Genomic DNA, 12,727 nt, shown 5'->3' on the forward strand with positions numbered 1-12,727 from the left:
AAAAATAGAGAAACAATGAGTGCTTATGGAGTGTTTCATCTTCAAAGGCCTCCCCAGACATCCACTAATGAGCCAGGCGTGGTGCTCCCAGTAGGTTCCCCAGATGAGCCCTGCCCCTGACCCAGAGGGTTCACAATCCGGGAAGAGGCCCTGACTCAACCTTAGAGCTCAACTTCAGCCAAGTCGCCCACTAGCCATCCTTCCTACCCTTCCTGCCTCAACCCACCCAGGCAGACAAAATCCCCAGGATCCCTGAGGCTGGAGGGGACACCTGCCCAGCTAAGATCAAATCTCACCAACCTCAGCAATTTTTGGTAGCCAGACTTCTGGTTCTGCTACCATCACCTCCAGAAATTTAAACCTTCCATAAGGCTTCCTAGTCTTTACCCTGCCTCCTGCTCAGGTGGCCTTTTCTTCAGCTCCAGATGACACTTTGCTTTAAAAGTTTTGTATTAGGCTGTGGCCCAGATTCTGAGTTGAATTTTTTTTTTATTTCAGCAAATTACAGGGGTACAAATGTTTAGGTTATGTATATTGACTTTGCTCCACCTGGGTCAGAGCTTCAAAGCATGTCCATCCCCCAGACGATGTGTGCCATACCCATTAGGTGTGAATACCCATGCCCTCTTCCCCTCCCCCTGCCTAACACCCAAGGAATGTTACTACTATATGTGCACAGAAGTGTTGATCAATAATGCCAATTTGATGGTGAGTACACACAGTGTTTGTTTTTCCATTCTTATAATACTTCACTTAGCAGAATGGGCTCCAGCTCTATCCAGGATAATACAAGAGGTGCTAGATCACCATTGTATTTTGTGGCTGAGTAGTACTCCATCACATACATATACCACATTTATTAATCCACTCATGAATTGATGGTCACTTGGTTTGTTTCCACATCTTTGCAATTGTGAATTGTGCTGCTATAAACATTCTAGTGCAGATGTCTTTTTTATAGAATGACTTTTTTTCCTTTGGGTAGATGCCCAGTAACGGGATTGCTGGATCAAATGGTAGTTCTACTTTTAGCTCTTTGAGGTATCTCCATATTACTTTCCATTGAGGTTGTACTAGTTTGCAGTCCCATGTGAGTTGAATTTATACCACACATTTATCTTGCTGTCATTTATGACTGGAACTATTGCTGATTAAATGATTACCAACTGTGAATATAGCAGTGGCTGAAAAAGATATAAGCAGCAACACCCCTTGTCGGAGAACATGGGTACACTGTCCTTTGGTTTGCTTCTTTGCTAAGCTGTCATGCAAAAGTCTTGGTTCAAAAGCTGATCCCACAGCTGCGCACGGTGGCTCATGCTTCTAATCCTAGCACTCTGGGAGGCAGGCGGATCGCTCAAGGTCAGGAGTTCGAAACCAGCCTGAGCAAGAGTGAGACCCCGTCTCTACTAAAAATAGAAAAAGAAATTAATTGGCCAACTAAAAATATATAGAAAAAATTAGCCAGGCATGGTGGCACATGCCTGTAATCCCAGTTACTCAGGAGGCTGAGGCAGAATGATTGCTTGAGCCCAGGAGTTTGAGGTTGCTGTGAACTAGAATGACACCACAGCACTCTAGCCGGAGCAACAGAGTGAGACTGTCTCAAAGAAAAAGCTGATCCCAGTGTTACACCTATTTCTAGTTCCTGGCATGCCATATCAAGACCCCTGAATTACCTGAACCACTCAGGTGGAACTTACTACCTTGTGGAGCTATCTCCCCAATTAAACTGTGTATTCCCTAGGGGCCAGGACTATGGCTTTTATTTATTTTGAATCTGTCCTCTCCCTCAGTGCCAAGCCCACTATGGGAGTTCAATCAGGCACACTGTCTGATTTAAGCCTCATCTGAGGACGTCCTTATATCATTTCTTCTGTCCAGTAGTACTTGGTATCTCTATGTAATGCACAGATAGTTGTTGAGATATCTTGTCAATTCTCAGCCATTTCCCACACATATCTAATCCCAGGACTGGTCTGGGAACACCAGAAATAGATTAAAAGACTAGAACTGGTGAGATTTTCTCTTGCCATTTAATATGCAATGGGCTGATAGATAATTGATGAAATATACAGTAACTATCATGTATCTTCCCAGGACAGCCCAAGGCCTTGAAATTAATGATTATGACTCCTCTTTAAATATAATCAGGAGCTTGACTTAAATGAGCATTTCAAAGAGGATATGCTGGCTTTCTTGCCTTGGCTTCTCTGTCCCTGCCTATTACCAGAGAGTATGCTGCTCTATCACCAGGATGGTGGCAGTTTTTTAGCTTTGTGCCATGAACACAAATCTTTGGCTATACAGCCAATTCTCCATAATGCATCCCGAGAAAAAGGTTGAGGAAGGAGAATGGCAAAAAAATGAATAAAACAAAAATTTAAAAACCACCTTATTTCTCTACTGTAGTACTATATAGCCTATAGTTACTCTCTTTCACCACAGATGGTACTCCTGTGTTGATAGGGCAAAGTGCCAGGATTCCATGGGCTGTTGGGAACCAGAAATCAGCAGTTAAAACTGCAGGTGAGTGGCTCAAGATGAAAAATGGAATATGATAATATCTCTATTAACAAAGATTCTATCTCAACATCCTATTTTATAGTTAGAAACTTTGTTGTCACAGGTCAAAATAACAACAGGAACTCTAAAAAATGTGCTCCAGTACAATGTGTGGGACACTGTAGGAGTTCAGTCATGTGCATTGGCTGATTTAAGCTTTATCTGAGGATGTCCCCACCTGAGGACAACTCAGCGCCCCTACCCCCACCCCTACCCCCTTAGGAGAGGCAGGCTGTTTGTTGCTGTAACTGGCTGCTCAGTCACCTTGGCTTGCAGAGTGTTGCAGGAACATGCCTGCCTCAATCCCCAGGTGTTTCAGGGAGTCATAGCCCATAGCCCAGTCTGCCATACACACTCCCCCTGATTCCAATGACTGATCCAGACATGTGCCCTGAGAAACTGAATATCTGAGGGGACTCCTGATCTGATACCACCTCCTCCTCTTCAGGGTCCAAAGGAAAACCAGAGTCTCCCAAAGCCTCTGCTACCAGGCAGGGTGCAGAAGAAAAAAAAAAAAGCAGCTCTGTTCCCAGATAATTTTCAGATTAAGATATCTAATGGAGATGCTATTTTTATCACAGATAACCAAGCAGACCAATACAATTTAAGGCAACAAAAGCAGGGAATGCCTACACTTAGTTCACTTGGTACAGCTGGCTTATAACCTGTGTAAACTCCAAGTTTTAAATCTTGAGAGTACTGAAACCAGACCACAAGAACTCCTAGATTAGTATCTCAATGATTTCTATTGGACTCAAAGATTTCCCAAAGCCAAAAAATAGTTGCTGATGTCAGCTTCCATCCATTTATTGAGTATACTGAACCAGGGATACAGAGAGGAAGACAGTTTCTGCCTTCATGAAACTCAGTCTAATGAGAGAGAAAGACTAGTAAACAAAGGTCTACAAAATGGTGTGAGGCAAAGAGTAGGTAAGCACATTGTATTGTGAGGACAGAAAGCTGGAGCAATTATTCAAGACTGAGGGGTAAAGGATGATTCCCAAACATGATCCTCAGGTCACACCTGAGCTGACTCCTGAAAGAATAGGAAGTAATGAGATAATAAAGAAGAGGGAATGGGAGAGAGGAAATAGTTGTGCAAAGGCATAGACTTAAGTTAGATAGCACTTTTATTTAGACAAAGCCAGGTGCAACTAGGAGGTAGTTTATTTGGATGCAGCATGGTAACTAAAAGGAAGTGATAAGGGAGGGGACTGGAGAGATAAACAGGGGCTAGATCATGAGGGACCTTAAAGACAGTGTGAGTAACATGATCAGATATGTGCTTTAGAGAGACCGTTCTGGCAGCAGTTTCAGGAATCAATTAGAAATGGGAAAGACTGGAGGCAGAGAGACCACTTGGGAGGTACAGTAATACAGATGAGAAATCACAAGTTCTTAACTAAAGGTGGTAATAGAGAGAAGATAGATTTGAAACATCAAAATGGTAGAATCCACAGGATTTAATGACTGATTAAATGCAGGCAGAAGAGAGGAAGAGTCAAAGATGATTCCCAGATCTTTGGCCTGGGTGGCTGGATGACATTTCTTTTTAAATTTTAGGGCACTTTTAGTTGGTGTGGGGTAGAATGGCCACTGCTGCTGGTACCCAGGAGCACAGACTCCCCCTCTTCCTGGCCTCCTCAGGCTGGGCATGACCTTGCCTCCTGGATCCCTCACCATGAATACCAAGGACACCACTGAATGAATGAATGAATGAATGAATGAATGAATGAATGAATGAATGAATCTTATTCTATTTTTTAGAGATGGGGTATCATTCTGTTACCCAAGCTGAAGTGCAGTGGCGTGATCATAGCTCACTGCAGCCTCAAACTCCTGAGCTCAAGTGATCCTCCAGCCTCAGACTCCTGAGTAGCTGGGACTACAAGCACAAGTCACACACCCAAATGGGTGGCATTTCTTCAGAAAGAAAATACAAGAGGAACAGATATGAGGGTGAAGATTTTTTTTGTGAACACTGTTTAGTGGAGGAAAAGATGTTTGTTTTTAAATTAAACATTGATTTTTGAGGTGCTAAGTAAGGTATGACTCTCAGGAGAAAAGTCTGGGCTATTTGGGAGCCATCTGTACAACGGTAACTGAAGCCATAAGATGAACCAAGATGACCAAGGATGGCATTAACTACTGGCTGCCTACCCAACAGCCATTCTCCCCCTTCTCTCTTCTAACAGACCTCTATTTTGTTCAGATGTTGGAAAGGGTCTGGGGTTTGAGATGTGCACATGAGATGAGGAATGGCCACCTTCCTCAGCCCTAGGGAATTAAAACTGATCAGCCTAAGAGATGTGGACATTCCATTTTCCTTGCCAATGATTGGGGCACGAATGGTCATTCACTAATTCTAGTCAATAAGATGCTAGGATTATCCAGGAAAGTTTCCCTTAATCTTAAAAATGGATCTGTGGCAATGTTCTCTTGTTCAGTCTTTGGATGTTGATGTAGAAGGATTAGATGCCAGAGTAATCTTGAGAACATGAAGGGACGAGACAAACCTAACAACTCTAGAATGTCAGAGTAGAAAAACAGAGAAAACTTGGTTGGGTCCTTAATGACAATATCAAGCGGATAAGTTCAAAACAAAAAATAACACAATGGAATATTATTCAATTCTAAGAAATGACAGTGAGCTAGCACCGTTTATGCTATCCTGGATTAAGCTCAAGCCCATTATCCAAAGTGAGGCGACACAAGACATGGAAAATGGGCCCCACATCTACTCGCCATCAAATTGGTACTGACTGATTAAAACTATGGTTCTCAAATGGTGGTAATGTTCACCAGGGATTCAGGGCGGAGAGAGAGACCCAATCTTAGGGATGTGGTGAGCATTTTGAAGAGGAAGGGGATAACTCTAACCCTTCTTAGGGAGAGGCGAAGATATACAATGTAACCAAAATGTCAAAAAACAAAACAAACAAAAAAAGAAGAAAAAAAAGTAAAAACAAAACGAAAAACAAGAAGTGCCCTATCCTTAGATTTCCTTTTTTTTCTTTTTCTTTTTTTATTTCGACATATTATGGGGGTACAGATTTTAAGGTTTCAATAAATGCCCATTCCCCCCTCCTCCCACAAGTCTGAGTCTCCAGCATGACCATCCCCCAGATGGTGCACATCTCACTCATTATATATGTATATACCCGCCCCCCTCCCCCTCCCACCTGCCCAATACCCTATTACTGTAGTACCTATGTGTCCACTTAGGTGCTGCTCAGTTAATACCAATTTGCTGGTGAGTATATCTGGTGCTTGTTTTTCCATTCTTGGGAAACTTCACTTAATAGTATGGGTTCCAGTATTTTTCTTTTTTGAGACAGTGTCTTGCTATATTGCCAAGCCAGAGTATAGTGGCTATTCACAGGTGCAATTACAGTACACTACAACCTCAAACTCCTGGCCTCATGCAATCCACCATCCTCCTGCTTCAGCCTCCCCAGTCACTGGGACTACAGGGGCATACCACTGTACCCGGCTTCTGGTTTTTTTTTCCAAACTATGGTAAAATATATATAAAATTTACCATATTTAAGTGTATGACTCAGTAGCATTAAGTACATTTACATTTTTGTGCAACCATCACCACCATCAATCTCCAGAGTGAAACTCTGTACCTATTAAACAGAAATTCCCCATTCCCACATCCCTCCAGCCCTAGCAATAACTATTCTACTTTCTGTGAACTTAACTACTCTAGATACTTCATATAAGTGGAATCATACAATATTTGTCCTTTTGTGTCTGGCTTATTTCAACTAGACTTCTTACTATATAATTTAATTAATCCTAACTATTGGAGCCACATGTGTGTTTTCTATTTTTTGCAACTAATACATCCTAACTGATATATCTAGAGAGAGTGCGCATAGTGGGAGAAGAGGGCAAAGGCAGAAACCTGGGGCACATCAACATTTAAAGTAGTCGGCAGAAAAGGAGGCCAGGAAAGAGAGTAAGAAACAACCAGAGGGGTAGAAGGGAAATCAAAAGAACAAAACACCAGTGAGGAAAGAACACAGAAAAGAGGGAGGGCCAAAAGCTGTAGAACAGTCAAATTAAATAAAGCATGAAAGATATCTACTAAACTTCACTACTAGGCAATCAACAACGACTTGGTATAAACTGAAACATATCTAACTAAAATTAGGCCCCACATACCTAGTAGTGTTTAGGCTCAGGCCAGAACTGTTATGCCAGTTTCCTTCTAGTCAGAAACAGAGACAAGAAAGAGTACTGGAGAAGACACCAGCACACATAACCCTGGAAGCTACAGCTATCAAGTGCAGAAGGATCTTGAATCACTCCGTCTGATGGAGACCCATAACACCTGGGAAGGCTCTAGCTCTTCCCATGGACAATACTTAGCAATGAGTCAAAACATAGCATAAGGTAAGAAAGGAAAGAAAGAAGGAAAGAAAGAAGGAAAGAAAGAAAGGAAAGGAAGGAAGGAAAGGAAGGAAGGAAAGGAAGGAAGGAAAGGAAGGAAGGAAAGGAAAGGAAGGAAAGGAAGGAAGGAAGGAAGGAAGGAAGGAAGGAAGGAAGGAAGGAAGGAAGGAAGGAAGGAAGGAAGGAAGGAAGGAAGAAAGAAAGAAAGAAAGAAAGAAAGAAAGAAAGAAAGAAAGAAAGAAAGAAAGAAAGAAAGAAAGAAAGAAAGAAAGAAAGAAAGAGGAAAACAGAATACATGGCCTAGCTAGATAAAACAGTGACCAGATAAAAATTGGACTCATTTGTTTCTTTGGAACATTCTGTGGCACTGCCTTCTGCCCAAAGTTTTCAGCTTGCCTTATTCTTAAGAGTCTGATCAGGCCGGGCGCTGTGGCTCACGCCTGTAATCCTAGCTCTTGGGAGGCAGAGGCGGGCGGATTGCTCAAGGTCAGGAGTTCAAAACCAGCCTGAGCAAGAGCGAGACCCCGTCTCTACTATAAATAGAAAGAAATTAATTGGCCAACTGATATATATATAAAAAAAAATTAGCCGGGCATGGTGGCGCATGCCTGTAGTCCCAGCTACTCGGGAGGCTGAGGCAGAAGGATCACTCAAGCCCAGGAGTTTGAGGTTGCTGTGAGCTAGGCTGACGCCACGGCACTCACTCTAGCCTGGACAACAAAGTGAGACTCTGTCTCAAAAAAAAAAAAAAAAAAAAAAAAGAGTCTGATCAGCTTACAACTGCTCCATTTCCTAATATTCTATGGCTGCTCCAATGTCCACATCTATAGCCTTGGATATCTAGAACACCATACTTTCCTAACTACTACATCACTGAAAGTCTACCAGTAGACAGCATAAAGCCCTAATAATCCTTTGCCCCTAATCTGGTCCCACTGTGCATATCAAGATGGAGCTGAGAGTATACAGCTCAAACAGGAAGATATGATATAGACAAGGCCAACCATTATAGAGCAGCATAAGGATACAGAACGGGGAACCTTGGGGAATAAGAGCTATCTGTGATTCCTCAGCACCTCAAACACACTTCTACTTTAGGACTTTTTTTTTTTTTTTGAGACAGAGTCTTGCTCTGTTGCCCAGGCTAGAGTGAGTGCCATGGCATCAGCCTAGCTCACAGCAACCTCAAGCTCCTGATTCAAGCAATCCTCCTGCCTCAGCCTCCTGAGTAGCTGGGACTACAGGCATGCACCACCATGCCCGGCTAATTTTTTCTATATATATTAGTTGCCCAACTAATTTCTTTCTATTTATAGTAGAGACAGGGTCTCACTCTTGCTCAGGCTGGTTTTGAACTCCTGACCTCGAGCAATCCGCCTGCCTCGGCCTCCCAGAGGGCTTGGATTACAGGCGTGAGCCACCGCACCCAGCCTTACTCTAGGACTTATCACAGTATGATTTATTCACATTTGTCTGTCTCACTTTCCAGAGCTGGAACTTCCCAATGTGCCTCTAATGCAATACAGGTCAGCTGGAGATACTGATTCCATTAGCCACTGGATGGCTGGACAGGGCTGGGGTGGCTAGAGGGCTTGGGCCAGCCATCTCAGGTTTCATGTCTCACTATTACCATTTTCTGTGTATGCCATTATGGGAAAAAGGTTGGGAACTACTTCCATAGACTACGAGCCCTTTGCCAGCAGGGACTATGCCTTATTCATGTTTCATGTCCCTAGCATCCAGCACCATGACTGACTTGTAGCTAGTGACTGAAATGCTTGTTGAAGAGAACAGTTCTGAGGGTGGCAAAACATTTGTGGGGTTGGGGAACAGAGTATTCTATAGGTGTTTGCTGATACTTTTCCTGTACCTGACAAACTGGAGAAATGGTTTCCATGTTTTCAGAGTCTTAGAGTTCCTTGGATGGAATTCAGAGGCTGCCTGAGATGATGGGGGCTCTCTAAGTATGCTCTCCCACTCTCTACCACCACCAGAGCAACTCCACTTTTATCCATTTTATGTATTAGATTTCAAATAAGATTTTATTTAAAGTAAGGTTTGACTCTTTACCCAAAAAAGGACAAAAACCATTGCAATAGAGAGCAAATGCTATCCTGCATCCTAAGCTCATGCTGAAGTTTAAACATTTGTGGTTGACAGTCTTGTGCATAAACTAATAAAGGAAAGGTTATGCCAGTCTCTCACCAGTAATGGGAGAACTTTAAGGTACCAGGAGACCTACCACACCCAGTCATCTCACCTTTCTTTAGGAATATGGTGATAATGGTGGATCCCTGAAATCTTGAGCCATTTCCCTTCTGGTCCATATGGTGTGGCAGATACTTTGCAGAGGTCCAGGACAAAGCTCTAACACATTAGCAGGATCCTTACCTCAGTCAGTTCTTTCCCAGACTATAATATAAGGCCTTTAAATATTTGTGGGACTCTTTCCAAATGCTCCCTGTGTCTTTTGCTTATCAAAAAGCTTTATTAGCACTCTACCTGTATTTGCGATAGATGGAGGAGTAGAGAAGGTGTGACAGACAGAATTATACAATTTCTGGACCATAACACAGTACATTCTAAAACAGATACTCAGAGGCAGGCAGACATTTCTTTTTTCTTTTTTTGGGGGGGGACACAGTCTCACTCTGTTGCCTGGACTAGAGTGCCATGGCGTCAGCCTAGCTCACAGCAACCTCTAACTCCTGGGCTCAAGCGATCCCTCTGCCTCAGCTTCCTGGGTAGCTGGGACTATAGGTACCTGCCACCACGCCCAGCTATTTTTTTCTACTTTTAGTTCTTTGGCTAATTTCTTTCTATTTATAGTAGAGACAGGGTCTCGCTCTTGCTCAGGCTGGTCTTGAACTCCTGAGCTCAAGCAATCCTCTTGCCTCAGCCTCCCAGAGTGCTAGGATTACAGGCCAGAGGCAGACACTTAAAAAAGATACGACTAAATGAAAAGACTAGCCCAGGAAATGGAGGATCCTGAAATCCCGATTAAGACCTAAAATAATAGGACCCAGGAATCTAAATCCCTGACCTGGGTCAATCAGGAGGCTCTTTTATGGAAGAGTCAACCATTACCTCAGAGTAACACTGACTTTTCTAACATGAACACTATTCATGAGCCCCCACATTTTCACCCTACATCCAACTTGACGGTTCAGGGCCCCTGCTTTGCTCCAGCTTTACCTCCCACTCAGGCAGCAGGAGCTGCTTCTGTGAGGCTGATACTGAAAAAAGATTTCACTGCTCATAAGCCTACGACCAGCATAGAAAGTCATGGTAACAATCATCCCTCTACATAGGCACCTAGGGTGACAAGTTGTTCTTTTGTAAACCTCCTTTCCTCTAAGGCAGCCCTGAGTGTTCATATTATTATTACTATTATGATGATGGATTATTAATGGCAGCTAACATTTATTTGGCAATTACTATGTGCTTTGCACAATACTAAGTGCTTTATACTTATCTCATTTAATTCTTAGGCCAACCTATTAAGTAGGTACTATCATTACCTTCCTTACAGATAAAGAAAATGAAGTTAAGAGAGGACAAGTAATGTTACCAAAAACATGCAACTAGTAATTAGCAGAGGTAAGATTTAAACCCAATTTTGTCTGATTCCAAGGTCCACTGTTAACTACTATACCATTCTTAATTTATCTACAACAAAAATGGTAAGAAGAGCCAAAAATAGTGATATGCTATGAATCTCAGGCCTCTTGGCACCTGTTTCTAAATACCAGGAAGCAAATTCCACAATTTCCCACAGTTACATACTCGGCTTTACCGAATCTGGTTTTAAGCCAGGCACAGTAGTACATGCCTGTAATCCCAACTTCTCGGGAGGTTGAGGTGGGAGGACTGCTTGAGCCCAGGAGTTCAAATCCAGCCTGGGTAACATAGCAAGATCCCATGTCAACCCATGTCAAAAAAACTTCTTTAAATTAAAAAAAAAAAAAAAACCAAAAACCAAAAAACTGGTTTTAAATAAGTTCTTCCTTCTAACCAATAAACCCTGCCCTCTGTCCTCTGAGTCCATTTCCTCTTATGACTCTAATGGAAAAGAGAGTAGGGTGAATGAATACATGCTACAATATGACCTTTTATGCACTTAACACTTCACTTCCACTCTTCCCAGCCTACTATCTGCTCTCCTTTATACTTGCATTCAGTATAATAATAGCAGCTACCACTCACTGGCATCAATTCCATGCTAGGCACCATACATATACACTGGCCTCTCCTCCATAATCTCAAGGATCCCAATTCATATACAATACTTCCGAAGACTTAGGTCTGATGGAGACCTTCACCCATAATAGGAAAGGAGGAAATCTGGGATTTCAGACATATACTGATTGTGTTCTAGTAATATATTTCTTTTTGGGTCTTAGTTTCCACTATCAATGCCTGTTCTGTGCTTCCTAGGAAGATGGAGAGACCAAGACTTCTCAATTACAAAAGCTAAGGGTCTTTGTACCCTTACTTAGCTATTTCCAGGCACTTTTGCCCAGAGCCAAGCCATCTCTTTCCCTTTCCTTCAACTGTAATTAGAAAGCTTGTTGAGTTTTACCTATTCACATTCTGTATCCATCATGGGTACCTACTGCTTGCACAGGCATTGCAGGAGACAAGAGATAAAACCCAGTTTCTGCACTCAAAAAGCTTCTAGTCTCTTTGGAAAAGGAAGATACACACATGTAAATATTCTGACTAGGCAAGGTAATAATTCTATGCTGGGAGGCAGGAGGTATGTGAGTATGTGATATATGGGAGCCCTTCCTGGCTGAATCCAAGGTCAATGATTCATTCTGTGGAAAGCTGAATCTCAATTAGTTTCTTTCTTAGAATGAGCTTTTTTATAGGCATGTTATTCAAACTCAGGTCCAATATGCAATGATAGATCTACTGTCCCATGCCAGTCACAGCAACATACCAAAGACAAAATGGCAGCAAAGACTGTCACTAACTACCTGACTGGGAACAGGGAAGGAGGTATGCAGAGACTAGATTCTGTCCTGTTGCACTGACCCAAGCAATCAGACTCCTGCAGCAGATCTCCTCCCAATAAAACTTTCATGCCATAGACTAGGGGTGACCCAATCCAACAGCAGCAGAGGCAGGTTTTAGGTTACATTTCTAGCTCACCGGGATGACCTCACGATTTCTTCTCACTCTTGACCACATACCACACTCCTCCACCTCCACCACCACACTCCTCCTGGCCTGGCCAGATGGAGACCCACAATAACACAACCCAGAAAGATGGGAACTCCCCAAAAAGAACAGCTACCACTTTGCGAATCAAGTGGCCCGTTTTAACAGGGAACTCCACCTCCCCACCTCCCCCCTCCTTCCCTCAAAGACTGGCGTAAGCAATGGCTCCATTTTCTGTTCCGGGAATCCTGGTACTTCCTAAAGAAAGAAAGCGGATTGGAAGACACAAACTCAGGGCCAGTGACAAGATGCTCCCTCCTCCTGTGAGACCGCCCCCGCTCCGACGGGGGAGGAAGGCCCCACCTCTCCTCTCCAAGCAAGATCAGATCCCCTCCCCCTTCTCCTGCCTCCTCTCCACCCTCTCCCCACCTGCTGCCCTCTTACCAACCAGCGGTTCCCAAGACCCGAAAGCGCAACCACCACCAGAATAGTGCCCCTGGGGTGTCCCATCAGCCTGCCCAGTTGGCTAACTCCCAAATCCCCTACACACCCCTGTCCCACGATGGGGGGAGGGGGTGTAACCACAGCAAGGTTT

The 12,727-nt window shown here is 43.2% G+C and overlaps 1 protein-coding gene across 1 annotated transcript in view; it reads right to left on the reverse strand.

Annotated features, from left to right (window-relative positions):
- ARF3 (ARF GTPase 3) overlaps nucleotides 1-12,727 on the reverse strand; it is a 31,957-nt gene that overhangs the window by 18,551 nt on the left and 679 nt on the right. The window lies entirely within an intron of this gene.

This window comes from Microcebus murinus, chromosome 10, assembly GCF_040939455.1.
Source record: "Microcebus murinus isolate Inina chromosome 10, M.murinus_Inina_mat1.0, whole genome shotgun sequence".
Classification (NCBI taxonomy): Eukaryota; Metazoa; Chordata; class Mammalia; order Primates; family Cheirogaleidae; genus Microcebus; species Microcebus murinus.